We start from the raw sequence: 16,186 nt of genomic DNA on the forward strand, positions 1-16,186 counted from the left end.
TGAGCTCAGCCGAGTTCCTCTGCATCTCTCTCTTCACCTTCTGATAAGGAAACGACCGCTGACTGCGCTGGAAGCCTGCAAACCTGCAACATAGTAGCAAAGACGACTACTGCAACTCTGTAACGCTGATCCTGCCGCCTTCTCGACTGTTTTCCTGCTTGTGCATGCTGTGGGGGTAGCCTGCCTCCTCTCTGCACCAGAAGCTCCGAAGAAATCTCCCGTGGGTCGACGGAATCTTCCCCCTGCAACCGCAGGCACCAAAAAGCTGCATTACCGGTCCCTTGGGTCTCCTCTCAGCACGACGAGCGAGGTCCCTCGAATCCAGCGACTCTGTCCAAGTGACCCCCACAGTCCAGTGACTCTTCAGCCCAAGTTTGGTGGAGGTAAGTCCTTGCCTCACCTCGCTGGGCTGCATTGCTGGGAACCGCGACTTTGCAGCTACTCCGGCCCCTGTGCACTTCCGGCGGAAATCCTTCGTGCACAGCCAAGCCTGGGTCCACAGCACTCTAACCTGCATTGCACGACTTTCTAAGTTGGTCTCCGGCGACGTGGGACTCCTTTGTGCAACTTCGGCGAGCACCGTTTCACGCATCCTCGTAGTGACTGTTTCTGGCACTTCTCCGGGTGCTACCTGCTTCAGTGAGGGCTCTTTGTCTTGCTCGACGTCCCCTCTCTCTGCAGGTCCAATTTGCGACCTCCTGGTCCCTCCTGGGCCCCAGCAGCGTCCAAAAACGCCAAACGCACGATTTGCGTGTAGCAAGGCTTGTTGGCGTCCTTCCGGCGGGAAAACACTTCTGCACGACTCTCCAAGGCGAGAGGGATCTGTCCACCAAAGGGGAAGTCTCTAGCCCTTTTCGTTCCTGCAGAAACCTCAGCTTCTTCTGTCCAGTCGAAGCTTCTTTGCACCCGCAGCTGGCATTTCCTGGGCATCTGCCCATCTCCGACTTGCTTGTGACTTTTGGACTTGGTCCCCTTGTTCCACAGGTACCCTAGATTGGAAATCCACAGTTGTTGCATTGCTGGTTTGTGTCTTTCCTGCATTATTCCTCTAACACGACTATTTTGTCCTTAGGGGAACTTTAGTGCACTTTGCACTCACTTTTCAGGGTCTTGGGGAGGGTTATTTTTCTAACTCTCACTATTTTCTAATAGTCCCAGCGACCCTCTACAAGGTCACATAGGTTTGGGGTCCATTCGTGGTTCGCATTCCACTTTTGGAGTATATGGTTTGTGTTGCCCCTATCCCTATGTTTCCCCATTGCATCCTATTGTAACTATACATTGTTTGCACTGTTTTCTAAGACTATACTGCATATTTTTGCTATTGTGTATATATATCTTGTGTATATTTCCTATCCTCTCACTGAGGGTACACTCTAAGATACTTTGGCATATTGTCATAAAAATAAAGTACCTTTATTTTTAGTATAACTGTGTATTGTGTTTTCTTATGATATTGTGCATATGACACTAAGTGGTACTGTAGTAGCTTCACACGTCTCCTAGTTCAGCCTAAGCTGCTCTGCTAAGCTACCATTATCTATCAGCCTAAGCTGCTAGACACCCTATACACTAATAAGGGATAACTGGGCCTGGTGCAAGGTGCAAGTACCCCTTGGTACTCACTACAAGCCAGTCCAGCCTCCTACAGACTCCACCTAGTCATACCACATAATACTTCCACCTTGCTACACACACCCTCGCCCATGGGTCATTATATAGCAGATTTACGCACTCAAGGAAGTAGGGGCCAAACTTAATGCGCTCCAGGGCAGAATGACGGAATGGCCATTAGCCTGAGTCGAATGTTTTCTCAAAGTCCAGCTGAGCTATTGTTGACTCGGATATCTCATGGGCTCTTGCTAACATGCTGTGGAATCATTTCCCTCACTGGCATGAAGCCATTCTGTTCGTGGTTGATCTGTATATTGGGGAAGATTTACAAGCCTGAGGGTCTCGTTGAAGAACTCAATTATCTGAGGTCTTAACTGGGGGCAAATTTCCAGTAGAGTTCTACTGTGTAGCCCTTAGGACCTGATGCTTTCCTTGTGGGTCTGTCCTGTGCAGCCGAGAGGAGTTCCTCTGGTATAAATGGAAGGTCCAATGCTGTCTTGCTTTCCGGAGAGAGCCTGGGGACTATTAAGTGATTTAACTTCCTAATTCAAGCATGCCATTTAAAACATTGGCAAAGCCCAACACCTTCCTTTTTCTAAAGGTAGGATGCATTACATTAAAAAGAAGGACACATGTTTTATGGACTTTACATGTCCCGACAGTAAAAACTCCACATAGTTGTTTTTTCTGTGGGAAGGTTAGTAGCCCCATTGGCAAGTATGGAGTTAAACTCTAACAACTGAGCAGTACTACCCTCCAGATGATACCACTAAATGTGGTACTTCAAGTTACCAAACAAATCGTTCTTTGAAACTGACTTGTTGCTCAAGTAGAATGTAATTTACCTCTTGCTCAAAAGTAGCCACTTTGTTGCCCAAAGGTTTGCAGTACCTGTTTATGGTTGCCCAAATATCGCTGTCCTCGAGCTAGCCTTCAGCCCTCCTAGGGAGATGTGACTCTCAGGAAGAGGAACAAAGAACCTGCCAAGGGAAGAGGTGTGACCTCTTCCTGGCAGGAAGGCCAGAGTAGGTGAGCGCCCAAAAAGCGAGCATCAAAGGGGAAACCACCTACGACGGGCAAGTGTTAGTCACACATGGAAGTGGCTGCTCTTTTGTTTTAACACAAACAGGTAATGTGAAAAGCATGAGAAAAATATCTGAATGACTTGACCGCAAATCATGCTTAATTCGATTGCGTTACTATGAATTTATCATCTCAAATTATTCAACCACATAATTGATACAACCCATTTCTTTCTGTTCAGTCACGTATGTACTCATTATTGATTTCTTTTTATTATCAAATAAATAACAATGCACATCATATAAAATTAACACAACAACAAACACATTATAAAAACAAATTACATGTGCATGAATACACAATGATAAAGCAACACCTAATGTTGATGTTATTTGTACATTCTTAACGTTTACAACCATTCGTTGTCTTTCCGAACATTCACTGTTTTTACAGAAGGTGGTACATCAAATATATTTCGAGTCCATGGTCCATCTGGAAAAAGGGAGGGTAGGTGAAACCAATAGCAAAGTCCATTAATTGGTTGTAGTGAAATTAAGTATGTTTGACCACTTACTTTGTGTTTCACCACTGTGCATATTAGTTGTTTAATGTTCACCAGTAGAACATTACATTTTGTATTCAGTTTAGCTGCCTATTGGCTTTATCGTGGCGTTGGACATTAAATTTTGTATTCAGTTTAGCTGCCTATTGGCTTTATCGTGGCGTTAGACATTGCAGTTGAGACATTGCAGATGAGCTGTGTTTTTCCACATGGTAAACTAAGCTTGTGTTTTTTGTACCGAACACGATAGCATGATAAGGAAGCGCATATTTTGTGTTTTTCGGCCTTGGGAAAGACAGCCTTGAAAACTTGGCCAACTTTCGACGCTTGTTTTTTTCAACTCTGATCGACAGTAGCCAGCATGTTTTGAATATTAGAAGGAAGGGCACTTTTAGAAGTTTTTTTTCATTATTTAATCTATAAGAGGTGTCCCTGGGCAGCAGAGAGGGGAAATTTTCTGGGACCTCAGTCAGGAGTGGACGTCAACTGCCTGACCTCCTGTGAGGGTGGAGGAACTCTCTCTCGCAGTTGAACAGGGGTCATGAACTTGCTGGCATGAGAAAGATGAAGAGCAGTGATAGGCCCAACGGTGATGAATTTTGACTTTTATTCTTTGCTTTGCAATTATGTTATAATGTAATCACATATATTTGCTGTGTACATTGCAGTTGAGAATCACTTTGATATATTTTCCTTTCATTGCTGTGACTATTTTTAAACGTGTGCCTCCAACCTACTAATCGCCTTTCTCAGGAACCTCGTGGTGAAGTAATAATAAATGTCTTCTTTAAACTAAAAAGTGCATTCCAGAGAGTTTTGCTCAGCTCGGTCATTAGTGAAAGCAAAACATTGGTTCAGACCTTCCCTCGTGAAATATGCATCATCGTTCATCTTACAGTAACACCTCCATTACAAAAGATAGGTTGACACATTTTGGCCTTAAGAGTTCGAGGCCTCTTCCGGACCAAAAGAAGACAAGAAATCAAATTCTTGTGTTTTGAAGGGCAACTTAGGGCGACAAAAGCAAAAAGAACAGATGATGAATGGAGACGGAATAAATCAAACATTCACCCCCAATCACAGATCTGGGTTTAATTCATCGTTTGTTTTGGTCACCATGCCACCCAGTTCACACCCAGCCATCATCTGTTCTTTTTGCCTCTGTTGCCCTAAGTGGGAAGGTAAGATGTGAGTTGTGTGCTCGTTACGCCAACAGGCTCAAGCTACCCTGGCTGATGATGGATGATACCCCAAGTCCAGTCCCAGGATGCTTGTATCCAGTCCAGGGAGGGCCGGGAGTGGCGTTTCAGGCTGGACAGTTCCCAAGGAGAGCAGGGTCGAGGCTGATTTGCATATGGCTGGGTCCAAACTGGAATGGCATGGTGAGCTAAACACTATGGATTAAACCCAGCTCTGGGGGTGAATGTTTGATTTGTTCAGCATTCCGTCCATCATCTGTTCTTTGTGCTTTTGTCACCCTAAGTGGGAACGGTATGCCCCCATGTGGGTTTCATGCTCACTGTGCCATTGGATTCAAGCTAGCCTCGCCGATGAAAGGTGATATTACAAAACAGGTCCCAGGGTGCTTGTTTCCAGTCCAGGAAGGACCTAGCCTGTCAGTTTGGGCTGAACTGTTCCCATCGGGAGCAGGGTCAAGACTGATTTGCATATAGTCGCATTATTCACTTCCACCACAAAACTCAATGTGTCTTCCTGACTTCTGTAATGGCCTTATTCCTGCAAGTCCCAGCAGTGCTGGGATAATACAGGGCCTTTAATGAAATTGAGCCTTCCCAACACTGAAAAGATGCTGAACACAATGTACAACAAGAGCCTGATTTAGATTTGGCCAGATGGGCACTCCATCACAAATGTGACGGTATCCTGTCCACCCTGTCAAGAGTGCATTATATGCTGTGGCGATTGTAATAACACCAACGTGATCTGACAATAACCTGTCCGACAAACTCCAGATCAGGCCCTAAGTCTGCATCAAGTTGTAGAAGGAGCAACAACCAGCGTTATAGAAAGAGCGGCTAGAAGCGGATATAAGGCCTGATTCAGACTCCATCACAATGTGACAGTATCCAGTCCACCCCGTCAAGAGTGCATTATATGCTGTGGCGATTGTAATAACGCAGACGTGATCTGACAACAATCTGTCCGACAAACTCTAAATCAGGCCCTAAGTCTGCATCAAGTTGTAGAAGGAGCGACGACCAGCGTTATAGAAAGAGGGGCTAGAAACGGATATAGGGCCTGATTTAGAACTTGGTGGCAGGGAATACTCCCTCACAAATGTGACTGATATCCCGTCCGCCCTCTTGAAAGGGCATAATATCCTGTGGTAAGTGTAAGAAGGCAGACGGGATATCTTTCACGTTTTGAGGCAATAACCTGCCCGACAAGTGTTGTAAGAGGAGCCAATGTTGAGGGGGGATGTGCAGGAAGGGGAGGTGGAGGAGGTGTGTGCAGGAAGGGGGAGTTGGAGAGGCGTGTGCCGGCGTCAGGAAAGGAATTTCCTGTCACTGGGTGCATTTCCACCAGGGTTTTCATGGCAGCGTGACTGCCACAAAAACTCTGAAGGAACTCAGCCCCATAATACCACCGGAGGTCTTCCCGCGAGCGCCAGGCTGGAGGTGACCGGTGGCGTTGTGGCGGTTTGGCAGAGGCCAAATGGGGACACTCATAATATAGCAGTCTTCACCGCCGGGGCTGCAGCGGTAAGACTGCCACCCCAAATCTGGCAGTCTTAAGACCGCCAGACTCATAATGAGGGCCTTAGTCCCAGAGACAATGAAAAAGGGATCTGAGTTTGAGGGAGTGGACTCATAGCAAATGAACCCCCAATCACTTCTTGGAAGACCCAAGAGTGTTTCGTAGGATGCTTTGTCTTCATACTGTCTGATACCTGAATCCTCACCTGGATCTCCACCTCGAGGCAGGCTGCCTCCAGGGGTTGTGTTTCCTGAGGCTCTGCTCCCCTCAACTAAAGGGTGAAAGTAGTAACACCCACGCAGCAGCGCCAATGTGAGGAAGCAGGAATAGGATACACGGTACACCTGTACCCTGTCTAGTACAGATGAAAGCAGACCCAGTGAGGAAATCACACCTACCTGTGCACCTCCTCTGTTTGTACCTCACAGGCACCTACCTATGCGCCTCCTATGTCTATACCTCATAAGCATCCAACTGTGCACCTCATCTCTTTGTATTTCATAAGCACCTGCCTCTGTACCTCCTCTGTGTGTACCTCATAAGCACCTACCTGTGCACCTCCTCTGTGGTACCTTGTAGGCATGTACATGTAGACCTCCTCTGTTAGTAGCTCATAAGCAGATACATGTGCACCTCCTCAGTTTGTACCTCAGGAGCAGCTACCATTATGCCTACTCTGTACCTCATAAACACCTCCTGTGCACCTCCCCTGTTTTTACCTCATACACACCTACCTGTGCACTTCTTCTGTTCCTCTTAAGTACCTACCCATGCACCTCCTCTGGTTGTACCTCCCAGGCAAGCTTCTGAAATGAAGCTTGTAATCCCCACGCTGACAACCATGGCCTCTTGACTATCAGGCCATTTTCTGACTTCTGCTGAACCCTGCATAGTGAGTGCGCAGAAATAGGGGAGTAGGGGAGCCGAAGGACAGGAAATGAGGTAAACTTGAACTAAAAAAAATATGGAAAGATAGAAAAGCTGTATCACCTGTGGATAACACAACTTCTCCCGCTCTGCCAAATGACCGTTCAGTCACAAGGGAGAATCTAGGCCCCAATGAGACAACATTCAGTCAGATACGATGTAAAGGTAGAAAAGGGGAAACAAGATTAATATGCACACATCTGTTGCAGGGATTTGTGAGGTAAAATATTGGTTTGGATGGATTCTGTACAAAGACTAAGGCCCATATTTATACTTTTTTACGCAAACCAGCGGCAGCGTTGGTTTGCATCAAACAATTTACAGCCGGCTAACGCCATTCCAACGCACCAAGAGGGCGCCAAATTTATGGATTGACGTTAGCTGGCGCTGCGTGCTGGTTAGAGTAAAAGAAAATTCATCTAACCGGGCAGCGCAGGCGTAGGGAAGAATGGGGGTTGTGCGTCAAAAAATGGTGCAAGTCAGGTTAGAGTAAAAAAATTACTCTAACCTGACTTGCACCATTTTTTGACGCACAACCACCATTGAAATGACTCCTGTCTTAGCAAAGACAGGAGTCATACCCCCCTGCCCAGTTGCCATGCCCAGGGGACTTCTGTCCCCTGGGAATGGCCATTGGGCACATTGGCATGTAGGGGGACCCAAGTTAGGCCCCCCTATGCCACTTTAATTTTTTTCTTTTTTAAACGTACCTCTGCTTACCTTTACTTACCTGGGATGGGTCCCCCCATCCATGGGTGGGCGAGGGTGGCAGGGGGTGTCCCTGGGGGCAGGGAAGGGCACCTGTGGACTGCTTCCATGGTCAGAGACCATGGAAATGATCCCACAGGTCCCTTAACCCCTGCCCTGACCCAGGCGTTAAAAGACGGCGCAAATCAGGCCGGGTGCCATTTTTTAAGGCCCACCCCCTCCTGGGCGCACAGGCCTTAAAGTCATTTTTGGGCGGGAACGCCTACCTTGCATCTCATTAACATAAGGTAGTTTTTCACGTCCAGAAAATGACTCCACCTCCATAAATTTGGCGCTAGATTAATATGGAGTTAAGTTTACGACGGATTTGGGTTAAAAAAAATGACGCAAATCTGGCGCAAACAGAGTATAAATATGCCCCTCAATGACTGATATATTTGAATATTAAATGATATGAATCAATGTTTGTTTGCCTTATCTGTGCATATAATGTAAAGGTCGGGCGTTAGAATGAACGCCTCATTCTGTTTTACAAAAAGGCCCTGGAAGGAGCTGCATCTCACAGACCTTCGCCTACTTTAGGAAGAACTAAAGACTTGCTTTTTAAGTTATCTTTTAGGCCCAGAACAAGTCCTGTAGCCTATAAACTGCACTAGTTTTGTTATATTCTTCCTGGAGAGTTACCTTTGTTATATACTTCCTGAAGAGTTACCCATGTTAGATACTTCCTGAAGAGTTACTGAAATAACAGCAGCCCACCCTGATCCCTCTCTTTTTCTACAATCAGTTCTTTTTTAAATGTGCATCTCCCTAAAACTGTACCAGTAGCATGTGAAACATTCCTTGCTAAGTTTCAAAGAAGGTAAAGAAGAGATGTCATTTACAATGAGTTAAATATTCTGTATTCAGATTCCATTATGTTTCCATTTAGTAATTTTAAATCTCTTTACATCCAACAGAAAGCAAGCCTTGAATGCATGAAATTATTATGAATAATGAAGATAAAACTGCAAATCTGCAAAAAACAGTCACCAGCAATGAGCTCCGGTATTCAGGAAAACATCAATGCAGTAAGCGACAGAGGAACCTGCACATAAACTGATCCTGGAAGAAGCAGCCGTGGGCAATTCAGTGGATGTAAGAGACTGAGCTGTTCCCCCTTCACACCACGGGACGAAGAAGTGACTTCTAGAAAATTAAGGCAACAACAATAACAAACCACCTCCTGAATAAACAGGTGTCCAACACCAACTCTGATCATGGGATCGGTGTGATGTAGTTATAGCAGTGATTTGTTTTCTAAAGTGATAACAGACAACAATTCAGTGCTCTAGGTGTATTGTAAACTTTCTGGTCAAACCATAGCAACCAGAGAAAAGCACAACAGAGTGGAGCCAGACAACTAAAGGGTAAGAAAATAGGAGTCCTGCTGTCTACAATACAGCGAACTGTCCCAATTTGCACCAGATAGAATGAAGATGAATCGTTACCCACAAGCGTGCATAACCAATCCAATCTAAAGGCACAATCGCCTGCAAAGAAACCTTATACATATTATGAGTGTGGCAAGTATTTAATGGCTATTGCATGTTATTGTTAAATCAGAAACCAAACGTGCAAGTGCTTTATCAGCCATATGGCTCATCGGGAAGCACAGACTTGGGCTGTAGACAAATATATACCCGACCCACAGACACTAACCAAGAAAAACAAAGCAAACACATTTAGCGAGAGCTTTAGTTTCTCATCTCAATTGAAGCACCATCAGCAAACTCACACAGGAAAAAAAACATTCAAGTCCAGTGAATGTGTGAAGAGCATCAGTCAATTACCAGACTTACAGAGCCATCAGCAAACACGCAGAGGAGAACAACCATACAAGTGCAGTGAATGCGAGAAGAGCTTTAGTCGATTATCAGCCCTAAATAAGCATCAGCGAACACACACCGGGGAAAAACTGTTCAAGTGCAGTGAATGTGTAAAGAGCTTTAGTCAATCATCACTCCTAAAACAGCATCAACAAATACACACCGGGGAAAAACCATTCAAGTGCAGTGAATGTGTGAAGGGCTTTAGTCAATTATCAGTCCTAAAACGGCATCAACGAACACACACTGGGGAAAGACCATTCAAGTGCAGTGAATGTGGCAGCACTTTTAGTTATGCTTCATCATTAGGGATTCATCAGCGAACACACACAGGGGAAAAACCTTTTAAGTGCAGTGAATGTGTGAAGAGCTTTAGTCAATCATCACACCTCCAAAGACATCATCGTACACACACAGGGGAAAAACCATACCATTGCAGTGACTGTGGAAGTAATTTTAGTCTTTACACAACATTAAGGAAGCATCAGCAAACACACACTGCGGAAAGACCATTCAAGTGCAGTGAATGTGTAAAGTGCTTTAGTCTGTCATCGCAATTACAAAGTCATCAGCGAACACACACAGGGGAAAAACCATACCATTGCAATGAATGTGGAAGTAGTTTTAGTAATTCCTCAAATCTCTGGATTCATAAGAAAACACACACAGGGGAAAAGCCATTCAAGTGCAGCGAATGTGTGAAGAGCTTTAGTCGGTTATCACACCTCCAAGAACATCAGCGAACACACACAGGGGAAAAGCCATATCATTGCACCGAATGTGGAAGTAGTTTTAGTTCTTCCTCAAACCTCAGGACTCATCAGCGAACACACACAGGGGAAAAACCATTCAAGTGCAGTGAATGTGTAAAGTGCTTTAGTCTGTCATCACAATTACAAAGTCATCAGCGAACACACACAGGGGAAAAACCATTCAAGTGCAGTGAATGTGTGAAGTGCTTTAGTCTGTCATCGCAATTACAAAGTCATCAGCGAACACACACAGGGGAAAAACCATTCAAGTGCAGTGAATGTGTGAAGAGCTTTAGTCAATTATCGAACCTACAAAGCCATCAGCGTACACACACAGGGGAAAAACCATTCAAGTTTTTCAAGTGCAGTGAATGTGTGAAGAGCTTTAGACAATTATCAAACCTACAAAGCCATCAGCGAACACACACTGGGGTAAAACCCCTGACATTGTTGTGAATCCGGCAGTAGTTTTAGTGACTCTTCAGCAATAAGGAATCATCAGCGAATGCAAACAGGAGAAAAACAAAGTGCAGTGAATTGTATGAAGAGCTTTAGTCACTTATCAGGCCTACAAAGACATCAACTAATACACACCGGGGAAAAAAACGTAAAGGTGCAATGAATGTAGAAAGAGAGTCATTTGATTATCAAAACTACAAAGACCTCAGCAAACACACAGAGGAAAAACAATACCATTACAATTAAAATGGAAGTAGGTTTAGGAACGTGCCAACATTACGGATTCATCAGCGAACACTCATAGGGGAACAGCCTTTCAATTACCCTGAATGTGTTAAGAGCTTTAGTTTACCAGGCCTACAAATATATCAAGGAACACACACAGTGGAAATCCATTCAAGTGCAGTGAATATGTGAGGAGCTTTAGTCAAATGCTATGAATGTGAAAATAGTTTTAGGGACTTGTTAACATTAGGATTCAGCAGTGGACACACACTGCGGAAAAGCCTTTCAGGTGCAGTGAAGTTGTGAATATCTTTTGTCAGTTATTAAATCTATGGATGCATCAACAAATGCACACAGAAGAAAAACGATATCATTGCAATGAATGTCAGAAGTGCTTTTGTCAATTATCAGCTCTCCGAAGTCATGAGCGAACACACAGTGGGAAAATATAGAAGTGCACTGAAAGTGTGAAGTCCTCAGCGAACATACACCTTAATTCAACTCATGGAAATATTCCTAGAGGTGCCACGAATCCGGAAAGAACTTAAGAACATTACCAATAATATTGAACCATCTGAGGACATATACAGGAGCAAAAAAGTGCAGTTATTTTGACATGAAGGAATTACAGAGAAAGATAAAATGTCAATGATGTGGGACATTCAAATACCAGATGATAGAAGAACCAGCTAGTCAGAAAAGAAAAGAAATAAATATCGATACCTGTAGAATTATAAAAGTGTCTAGTCTCAGTGATTGTTTACTTTTGTACACATAGCAAAACAGCATGATATATCAGGAAGCACACTGGGAGACTAGCACAATGTTGACTAAAATTAAAGAAACATTGTTGGTTTTTATGCAGTTGCAAGGAAAAACATCCAAACACACCTCTTCATGCTACCTGTAAAAGCAGCACTATGAACAATACTGGGACTAACAAGGGTATTTTCAGCTAACCTAATGGATTAGTGATAAAACCCATAAACCCAACACACTTGGACTGAGTCCCTGCAAGAAGAAATAACAATTACACGTTGGTGAATGTTCACAGCTGATCGTGGGGGTTGGTCGTTTCCATACAATATTGATGATTCACTGGTAGTTTCCAAAAGCACACGTGAAAGGAGGTGAATGTGAGCTGTAACTCTAAGGGTTAATGCTTGCAGTGCACAACATTTACCACCCAAGCCCTGAAAAGGAAAGAAGCAATGCTAATGTCAATCATCACATGCACCTGTCAATGCACCCGTCATAGTGGCACTTCCCAGAGATATTTAACATTGAGCTGGTTCTTGGCTCACTGCTCACTACGTAAAGGATTCACTGTTAGATTAATTGTATATAAATGTGTCTTATGAGTTTCTTATTTACAGAGAGTCATTCAACCAAATCCTAACTAGTTAAAGGACAGAATCAGGATATGATGGCACAATTCTTTATAGGAATTATTGTGGAATGAAGGAGCCCAGTACAAAGAGTTTTTCATAATACTATGACAACCATGAACGGGTGAAGGGTGAGCAGCTATAAAGTTATATTTAATTGAGGGTCTGATTTTTGTTAAAAACGCACCTGCAAAGATCACATTGAGAATGTTGCTCTTCCTGTGTCTCGAACAAAGTTGGCTTTTTGTGCTTTTTGTTCATAAAATAGGAGGCTGTGCCTCTGAGCCCAGTAAGAACATAGGGGCATATTTATAGCCCCCTAGCGCCACCTTGTCAGAAGTTAACGTCATTATTTATGACATTAATGTGGCCCAATGAGGCTGAAATCCCGCACCATATTTACAGAGCGGCACAATACATGCATTAAATAATGGGCGTCTATGTACTCTGCAAGAGTAGCGCCAGTATTTTGCAGAGTACATCAATAGCGTCAATAAAAATGATGCTATTGCCCCCTACCCTGCGCCATGGTGCGTATCTTAGATACAGCGCACACATGGTGGTGGTAGCGGGGTGCTAAGGGGCGCAAGGAAAGTGGCGCTGCACGTGGTGCAGTATCACTTTTCTTACATATGCCCCATCCAGCGCTAGAATTCTGGCAAAGGCAAACTATGTAGCTATTCCACAGCCATGTAATGTCCCTGTAACTTTAGTTTTTTTCAGTCAATTCCTAAGGTTTTTTTTAAATTCTTTTTTCTAAGTATAACATTCCTGTAGCCTTGTTTTTGTCAGTGAAGTAAGTATCCTATCCTGCCTTACCTCACGTTTTACACATACTGAGTTCACTTTCATGTAGTTTAACACGCTATAAGACTGTCTCATATACAAAAATAGTCAGTATAAATACAGTGCAGATGACAAATTGACACCTATTGGTTCACTCATGGACGTGTTGTCAGGGCTCTGGAGATGGGAAACTCCAATGGTAAAATGTACATATTACTATGAACAAATGCCGCTGCAGTATATGTATTGAACTAAAGTGAAGCACAGGTGTTCAGGAGATAACCTACTTTTAATCTGAAAGAATATACCTTGTTTTTACATAACTTTTGCTGCATCATTTACACGTTGAATCAGTTGATGCATCTGCTCGTTCTTTGGACCTTATAACTAAGTCTGACCCTTAGCTTCGCATTACTTACATATTGAATCAGTTGATGCATCTGCTCGTTCTTTGGGCCTTATAACTAAGTCTGACCCTTAGCTCCGCATTACTTGCACATTGAATCAGTTGATGCATCTGCTCGTTCTTTGGACCTTATAACTAAGTCTGACCCTTAGCTTCGCATTACTTACATATTGAATCAGTTGATGCATCTGCTCGTTCTTTGGGCCTTATAACTAAGTCTGACCCTTAGCTTCGCATTACTTACGCATTGAATCAGTTGATGCATCCACTCGTCCTTTGGGCCTTATAACTAAGTCTGACCCTTAGCTTTGCATTACTTACGCATTGAATCAGTTGGAAAGAGTGACCCTTAGCTCCCCATTACTTACACATTGAATAGTTGATGCATCAGCTCGTTCTTTGGGCCTTATATCTAAGTCTGACCCTTAGCTCTGCGTTACTTACACATGGAATCAGTTGACGCATCTGCTTGTTCTTTTGGCCTTATAACTAAGCGTGACCTTAGCTCCGTGTTACTTACACATTGAATCAGTCTTGTCGTGCTGAATGACTAACTGTTCAGTGATAATATGTCCTTCAGTGAGAAAGAATACGAAAACAAGCACAGTGTACAATGTAGAATATTCTCAGCACATTTAACATGGCAGTGTGTGACACTATGATAAAGTCAATAGGCAGCTGAACTGAATACAAAATGTAGTCTGCAATTGGTGAACACTGAACAACTAATCCAGGTGCAAAGTAGTGCAACACAAAGTCAGTGGTCAAAAACACATATTTCACTACAGCCTTATAACTAAGTCTGACCCTTAGCTCCGCATTACTTACACATTGAATCAGTTGATGCATCTGCTCGTTCTTTGGGCCTTATAACTAAGTCTGACCCTTAGCTCTTCTCCGGCGTGGCTCCTTCCATGAATTTTGTGACTTGTCGAGCTCCTATTTTTACCAGAATGAAACCAATGAACCAGCAGATTCTGTTTGAAGAATGCAGTGAAATAGTTAAATCCCACATTGTAGGAAAGTACCATCTTGCCTGGCATGTTACCCCCCATATTTCACTGTATATATGTTGTTTTAGTTGTATGTGTCACTGGGACCCTGCCAGCCAGGGCCCCAGGGCTCATAAGTGTGCCCTGTATGTGTTCCCTGTGTGATGACTAACTGTCTCACTGAGGCTCTGCTAACCAGAACCTCAGTGGTTATGCTCTCTCATTGCGTTCCAAATTGTCACTAACAGGCTAGTGACCAATTTCACCAATTCACATTGGCATACTGGAACAGCCTTATAATTCCCTAATATATGGTACTGAGGTACCCAGGGTATTGGGGTTTCAGGAGATCCCTAGGGGCTGCAGCATTTCTTTTGCTACCCATAGGGAGCTCTGACAATTCTTACACAGGCCTGCCACTGCAGCCTGAGTGAAATAACGTCCACGTTATTTCACAGCCATTTACCACTGCACTTAAGTAACTTATAAGTCACCTATATGTCTAATCTTTACCTGGTAAAGGTTGGGTGCTAAGTTACTTAGTGTGCGGGCACCCTGGCACTAGCCAAGGTGCCCCCACATCGTTCAGGGCAAATTCCCCGGACTTTGTGAGTGCAGGGACACCATTACACACGTGCACTGGACATAGGTCAATACCTATGTACAGCGTCACAATGGTAACTCCGAACATGGCCATGTAACATGTCTAAGATGGCATTGGGGAGACAATTCCATGATCCCCCGAGTCTCTAGCACAGACCCGGGTACTGCCAAACTGCCTTTCCTGGGGTTTCACTGCAGCTGCTGCTGCTGCCAACCCCTCAGACAGGTTTCTGCCTTCCTGGGGTCCAGCCAGGCTTGGCCCAGGAAGGCAGAACAAAGGACTTCCTCAGAGAGAAGGTGTTACACCCTCTCCCTTTGGGAAAAAGGTGGCAGGGCTGGGGAGGAGTAGCCTCCCCCAGCCTCTGGAAATGCTTTGATGGTCACAGATGGTGCCCATCTCTGCATAAGCCAGTCTACACCGGTTCAGGGACCCCCCAGCCCTGCTCTGGCGCGAAACTGGACAAAGGAAAGGGGAGTGACCACTCCCCTGACCTGCACCTCCCAGGGGAGGTGCCCAGGGTCCTCCAGTGTGCTCCAGACCTCTGCCATCTTGGAAACAGAGGTGCTGCTGGCACACTGGACTGCTCTGAGTGGCCAGTGCCAGCAGGTGACATCAGAGACTCCTTCTGATAGGCTCTTACCTGTGTTGCTAGCCTATCCTCCTTCCTAGGTAGCCAAACCTCCTTTTCTGGCTATTTAGGGTCTCTGCTTTGGGAAATTCTTTAGATAACGAATGCAAGACCTCATCAGAGTTCCTCTGCATCTCTCTCTTCACCTTGTGCCACGGAATCGACCGCTGACTGCTCAGGAAGCCTGCAAAACCGCAACAAAGTAGCAAAGACGACTACTGCAACCTTGTATCGCTGATCCTGCCGCCTTCTCGACTGTTTTCCTGGTGGTGCATGCTGTGAGGGTAGCCTGCCTCCTCTCTGCACTAGAAGCTCTGAAGAAATCTCCCGTGGGACGACGGAATCCTGCCCCTGCAACCGCAGGCACCAAAAGAACTGCATCACCGGTCCTCTGGGTCCCCTCTCAGCCCAACGAGCGTGGTCCCTGGAACTCAACAACTTTGTCCAAGTGACTCCCACAGTCCAGTGACTCTTCAGTCCAAGTTTGGTGGAGGTAAGTCCTTGCCTCCCCACACTAGACTGCATT

At 44.6% G+C, this 16,186-nt stretch overlaps 1 pseudogene; it reads left to right on the forward strand.

Moving 5' to 3' along the window:
• LOC138278710 (zinc finger protein 208-like) overlaps positions 1–16,186 on the forward strand; it is a 236,817-nt pseudogene that overhangs the window by 12,890 nt on the left and 207,741 nt on the right.

The sequence above is a fragment of the Pleurodeles waltl genome, unplaced genomic scaffold (genome assembly GCF_031143425.1).
Source record: "Pleurodeles waltl isolate 20211129_DDA unplaced genomic scaffold, aPleWal1.hap1.20221129 scaffold_54, whole genome shotgun sequence".
Classification (NCBI taxonomy): Eukaryota; Metazoa; Chordata; class Amphibia; order Caudata; family Salamandridae; genus Pleurodeles; species Pleurodeles waltl.